Source organism: Belonocnema kinseyi, chromosome 3, assembly GCF_010883055.1.
Source record: "Belonocnema kinseyi isolate 2016_QV_RU_SX_M_011 chromosome 3, B_treatae_v1, whole genome shotgun sequence".
Lineage (NCBI taxonomy): Eukaryota > Metazoa > Arthropoda > Insecta > Hymenoptera > Cynipidae > Belonocnema > Belonocnema kinseyi.
This window is the reverse complement of record NC_046659.1, coordinates 115,363,057-115,369,056: the sequence shown is the minus strand read 5'-3', so window position 1 is coordinate 115,369,056 and position 6,000 is coordinate 115,363,057. Positions and strand designations below refer to the sequence as shown.

The following is a 6,000-nucleotide window of genomic DNA, read 5'->3' as shown; positions in this document are numbered from 1 at the left end:
AAAAAAGTCGAATCTCTAACCAGGCAGTTGCAATTTTACCCAAAAAGCATCAATTTTCTACCAAAAAGAATAATTTTCCACCAAAAAGATTAATTTTCTATAAAAAAAGAAAAATTGAAAACAAAATACACAAATTTTCAACCAAAAAAGAACAAGTTTTAATTTAAAATGCCACTTTTACCCAGAAAATGGCAGGATAATATTTTTATTGATAAAACTTAATGCTCGAACAAAAAGAAAAGTATTTTTCAGCTAAATAGTTCTACTTTCAAACAAAGAGATGAAATGTTAACAAGAATGATCAATCCTTAAATTATTTTTCAAGAATAGATTTAAAGATTCAACTACTGTTGAATCTTTAATTTTCAACCGAAGAGATAAATCTTAAAAAAAAATGAATTTTCATAAAAGTAGTTACATTTTCAAAATGCAGCTTAATTTTCAAACAAAAAAGATGACATTTCAACAAAATAGTTGCATTTTCAGCAAAATAATTCAATATTCAACCAAACAGTATAATTTTTACCCAAATGAGCTGAATTTCAAACAAAAATATAATTGCTGATTTTTTAGAAAAATAAAATGAACTTTTATCCAAGAATAGTTGGATTTTCTTATTGAGTTCTATTAAGGTAGTTGTCTTGTGAAAAGGCAGTTATCTGAAAAAATATTTTTTTTATGATTTTAAGAATCAAAATATTATAACTGATGTCATTTCAAATAAAAAACAATATTTTTTATGAAAAATATTCAAATCCAGAAAAAAACAATAATTTCAACCATTTTTTTGCAATTGAATTTTTTCTGGCCATCGCTACTTAACAATTAAAAAAAATGATTGCATTTCAATAAACAACTATTTATTTTCTCCGGGAAAAAATTTCTAAAACTCTACTGTTTACAATTTTAAAAGTAAATTTTCTGTGGCTGAAATCGTTCAAACAATTTTTGTAGGAAAATTTTTTTAAAACAAATAATTATATTTTAAGATTATTCAGTTATTTTAAAAATTGGAAACAATAGAGTTATAGAGAACGTTTTTCCCGAAAAAATCATAATTTTTAAGAAATTATAAAGAAGCGAAGGTCCGAAAAAATTCGATTGCAAAAACAATGGTTTAAATTAATGTTTTTTCATTGATTTTTAATATTTTTATTTTAAAATAATGTTTTTATTTGAAATGACATCAGTTATAATATTCTGATTTTAAAAATCAAAGAAAGATTCGTTTTTTCAGATATCTGACTTTTGATAAAACAACTACTTTTATTTGTTTTAAATCTGAGCGATAAAACGAGAAAAAAGATTGCCATGCCTTTGCGTTACGTAATAATAAGAGGATTAGAGAAATCTGTGAAAAACTTCAGCAGCGAGGTGAAAGGAAATTTGAAATTGGCGGAAAATTATGTTAGCTTCAAAAATCCTTCCAGATCACAGTCAATGTAATTCACAATTGTATTCGGTGAGCCATTAATTTTGAATAAGGATGAGATTTCAATAGACGAAAGGCTCCTGCAGAAACTAATGCAAACTTCGCAGAACTCTCGAGTGTCCTATCAAGATATTCATCCTGGATGCTAAATAGTTATATAACTGGTGCATTCATATCTTCATAAAATGACGGAAAGCTATAGTCAATTAAAGCTAAATTAAAATTCTCTTAAGCCGTATACGTAACAAAAAGTTATTTAAGCTTCGGATTCAATATTGTGTTTATTATGAAAATTTATAGCAAATTTCACACTCTCTTATATTTTTTAAGAAAGTTTCCATTTTCTCTGCTTTTTTTTAACATTCGATTTTTATCGCTTTTTTGCCTAAATACAACATTAATGATCAGAATATGATGAGAAAATCTAAATAATACTAGTTGAAAGCTTTTTTTTATATTGAAGTATCTACTTATTATATTTTTTGTTTAGAGATAAGTTTCATTTTGAACCAATAATTTTTTAAAAAGTAGTTGACCTTTAAATTAATAAAAGAGTTTAAAAAACGGCAAAAAGCGTAATATTATATTATGTAACTAGGGAGAGAAAAGGATCTTTTTTTATTTTTTTTTATAACAAATAGATAATTTCAAACATTTCTCGAAATACAATCACGATTTCAGCCTAGACTTGATTTCGAATAAAGAAAGCATTTCTTACAATAATTTCAAGAGTAATAGATGCTATCTCACCATAAATTGCCCAAAAAATCAAATTTAACAGTCTCTATAAATTTTCGGAAATTTAATTAATTTTTCATTATTTTACAGATAAATATGGTAACTTAATATAAATTACCCCAAATTTAATTTGTAAGATTTTTATAAATTTTCGGAAAATTATGAATTTTTTAGTAATTTGTGGTAAGATTACAGGTAACTTATGTTAAATTCGGATAAATTTTTAGTCAGTAAAGGTAATTTTAAAGGCAAACACGGTAACTTACCATAAATCATCTAAAATTCAATTTGAAACATTTTTATAAATTTTCTAAAAGTCATGAGATTTTTTGGTAGTTAATGTTATTATTAAAGGTAATTTATGGTAAATAAATATAAACTAAGCATAATTTGATTGAAAAATTTATATAAATTATCTGAAATCAATTAAAATTATCGATCATTTAAGGTAATTTCACAGATAAATACGGTCACTTACCATAAATTATCTAAAATTTAATTTTAGGCATTTTTATAAATTTCTGGAAATTTACGAATTATTTTTGTAATTTATGGTACTGTTACAGATACTTTATGGTAACTTAAGGTAAATCACAAAGTTCTATTAAATTTTTTTGTATAAATTAGCGGAAATTTATTGAAATTTTCGGTCACCAATGGTAATTTCACAGGTGAATAAGGTTATTGACCATAAATTATCTAAAATTCAATTTTAAACATTTTTATAAATTTCCGGAAATTTATAAAAATTTTGGTTATTTATGTGAATATTACAGGTGATTTATGGCAAACTAAGATAAATTAACCAATATTCAATTAAAAAGTTTATATAAATTTTCTGAAATTTATGAAAATTATCGGCCATTACAGATAATTTTACAGGTAAATATAGAGGCTTACCATAAATGATCTAAAATTCAATTTTAAACATTTTCGTAAAATTCCAGAAATTTTTTGGTAATTTATGATAATATTGCAGCGAAATTATGGTAAATTAAGATAAATTAAACAAAATCCGATTTAAAAAGGTATATAAATTTTCTGAAATATATTGAAATTTTCGGTCATTGAAGGTAATTTTACAGGTAAATATGGTGACTTACCATAAATTGGGTAAAATTCAATTTTAAACATTTTTGTAAATTTTGGGAAATTTATTAACTTTTTGGTAATTTATTGTAATATTAGAGGTTATTTATGGTGAATTAAGATCAATTTAACAAAATTTGATTAAAAACTTTATCTAAATTTTCTGAAATGTATTAAAATTATCGGTCATTAAAGATAATCTTACAGGTAAATATGGAGAATTAACATAAATGATCTAAAATTCAATTTTAAACATTTTTATAAATTTGCAAGAATTTATGAAATTTTTGGGTAAATTATGGTAATATTACAAGTACTTTATGGTGTCTTAAGATAAACTACACAAAATTCAATTAACATTTTTTTAATATATTAGCAGAAATTTATTGACATTTTTGGTCATTAAATGTAATTTACAGGTAAATTTGGTAAATTACCATAAATTAACTAAAATTCAATTGTATACACTTTTATAAATTTCTGAAAATTTATGATTTTTTTGGGTAATTTATGGTAAATAAAGATAAATTAACTAAAATTCGACACAATTTTTTTTATAAGTTTGCTGAAATTGATTGAAATTATTGGTCCATAAAGAGAATTTTACAGGTAAATATGGAGGCTTACCATAAATGATCTAAAATTCAATTTTAAACATTTTTGTAAATTTCCAAGAATTTATGACAATTTTTGGTCTTTTATGGTAATATTACAGGTACTTTATGGTAACTTAAGAGAAATTACACAAAATTCAATTAAAATTCATTTAATAAATTTTCGGAAATTTTCTGTCATTGAAGGTAATTTTACATGTAAATGTGATAAATTTTCATAAATTACCGCAAAATTCTATTATCTGCAAATATAATTTCCTTAACATTTTTTCGTTGAGTGGACTGATTATCGTAAAATTCAAGCTTCTAGATATTATCATTCATTATGTAAATATTTAATTAAATATTCAATATTTTAGAACAAACTCACTGGAGTTTAAACAAAAAAGACGAATTTTTGACATAATAGTTAAATCTTCAAACAAAGCAGATAATTAGTTTTTAACCGAAATTTGCATTTCTAACTACAGCCAATTAATTCTTAATTCAACAAAGAAAAAAATTAAAAAAAAAAATCCAACAATTAAAATTTAACATTTAACCGAAGAGTTGCATTTCTAGCAAAAAACTAAGGAAGATCGATTTTTAATGAAAAGTGGTACACTTAAATTTTCTGTCAAAAAATTTCTTTTTTGGATCGAAATTCAACTTAAAAGAAATTTGTCGTTCCTTATTAAAAATTTGTCTGATTTAGCACACATTTTTTCTTTCTTGGATAACAATGCCACAATTTGGTTAAAAATCAGTGTTTTTGTTTAGAAAAAATTCGTCTTTTTGTATTAAAAATTGAATGTTTTTCTTAGAAACTTATTGCTTTGTAAGAAATTCATATTTTGGTTATGAAAATTCATCTGAAATCTCTTATCCAAAAATTCAATTTTTTTTAAGTTTATATTTCTGATTCAAAAATTCATTTGTTTCACTAGAAATATTTTTTTAAATAAAAATGCAACTTTTTGATTTAAAATTCTTCTTGATTTGTTTGAAAGATTTGATTGAATGACTTTGTTAAAAAATCTTTTTTTTCTAGGAGATCGATATTTTTAGTTAAAAATTACTCTATCTGGTTAAAACTTGAACTATTTTGTTAAAAAGAATCTTTTTTGAATAATTATTTAAGCTTTCGGGTACAAGTTAAACTACATTCTAAAAAATTTATGTTTTTGATAGAACGTTTATATCTTCGGTCGAAACTTTAATTGCTTAGTCGAAAAGGCTTTCTTTGGTTTAAGATTAATTTTTTAACCGAAAATGCAACTTTTTCAATTTTAAAGATTGATATTTTTGTTGGAATTTCTCCTTTTCAGTAAAAAATAAATTTCTCGGTTTGAAAATTCACGTCTGTTGGGTAAAAATTCTCTAGTTTCGTGGAAAATTAACGTTTTTTCTGAAGAGTCATATTTTAGTTTGAGAATTCAATTTTTGTAGAGAAAATTCCTCTTTAGAAGTGAAGATTCAACAACTTAGATGAACTTAAATTTTTTTCTGGAGTGAAAAATTTTTATTCGTTGAAAATTCGTCTTTTTAATTTAATTTTAATTTTATCTTTTCTAATTGATACCTATTTAAACTATGAGACTTTTTTGCTTTTAATTCATCATTTTAGATTAAAAATGCAGCTATTATGTCTAAAATTGAATTCTTTTTTTTTTTAATTCATGTATTTTGTTTAAAAGGCATCTTTTATGTTAGAAAATACATTTTGTATTTAAAATAAATTAATAAATTTGTAAAAATTAAAAATTTGTATCTGAAATAATTTTGTATTCCGTTTATAAAAGATTCCTAGTCATTTTAAGAACCTCAGAGTTTATACGTCAAACTCGAAAAGTTATGATAAAGTTGAAAGCAAGATCCCTGATGTAATTATAAAGAAAAATCTAAAGTTAATTTTTAGGGAAATATGGTAGGGGAACTTTTTTCCTGTGCTAAAATCGGTCCCATTGGGACAGCAATATCTCCAGTCTACGACCAAGACAAAAAGTAGTGAAATAAGTTACTGAAGTAAATTAAACTCCTCTAGAAGGCAGACATTGTCAGAATATTAATGAAACTTGGATAAGAGTAATTCAGCAGAAAAGTCCAATATTTTCAGGGCCAGTTTCAGCATTGGCTGACAAATCTCTC

General features: G+C 23.7%; 1 protein-coding gene across 1 annotated transcript in view; it reads left to right on the top strand.

Moving 5' to 3' along the window:
* The window catches only part of LOC117169504 (LHFPL tetraspan subfamily member 6 protein-like), a 128,471-nt gene that overhangs the window by 40,311 nt on the left and 82,160 nt on the right, over positions 1 to 6,000 (top strand). The gene's annotated exons all lie outside the window — the stretch shown is intronic.